We start from the raw sequence: 647 nt of genomic DNA, 5'->3' as shown, positions 1-647 counted from the left end.
CAGCGATTTGTAGATATACAGGAGTATTTTGAACTGGATTCGGTAACCAGTGCAGTGAGGCCAAAACTGGAGTAATGTGCTCTCTTTTGCCTGTACTGGTTAAAAATGGGGCTGCTGCATTCTGGACCAGTTGCAGTCGTACAATGGAGGTCTGACTGATACCAAACAGGAGTGAATTGCAGTAATCAAGCCTAGATGTAATGAATGCATGTATTACTGTCTCCAGGTTATTTTTAGACAATATGGGCTTCAGTTTAGACAGCCGCCTCAGTTGGAAGAAACATGATTTAACAATCATGTTTACATGATTGTTAAGCTTCAGGGAAGGGTCCATTATCAGAGTCAGAGTCAGAGTCAGAGTTTCTTTATTGTCATTCGCACCTCATGTGGTACATGTGGTGGAGCGAAATTATGTACACAGGGTCCCAGTTACATCCAACAGTAAAATGTATAAGAAAAACAGTAATAACATCTAAGATATGAACTAAGAAAAACATCAACTAAATATACACTAAGCACTCATAACATAAAACATTGAACATCAGCACAAACATGAACATGAGTCTGTGAGCAGATGTGCACGCATGAACACATCAACATTGAAACAGATCAGCAGCAACATGAAACAGATCAGCAGCAACATGAAA

The 647-nt window shown here is 39.6% G+C and overlaps 1 protein-coding gene across 1 annotated transcript in view; it reads right to left on the bottom strand.

The window, feature by feature from the left end:
- The window catches only part of LOC119413723 (cell cycle checkpoint protein RAD17), a 94,478-nt gene that overhangs the window by 29,327 nt on the left and 64,504 nt on the right, over positions 1-647 (bottom strand). The window lies entirely within an intron of this gene.

Source organism: Nematolebias whitei, chromosome 8 (genome assembly GCF_014905685.2).
Source record: "Nematolebias whitei isolate Nwh7 chromosome 8, NemWhi1, whole genome shotgun sequence".
NCBI lineage: Eukaryota > Metazoa > Chordata > Actinopteri > Cyprinodontiformes > Rivulidae > Nematolebias > Nematolebias whitei.
This window is presented reverse-complemented; position numbering and strand designations above follow the sequence as displayed.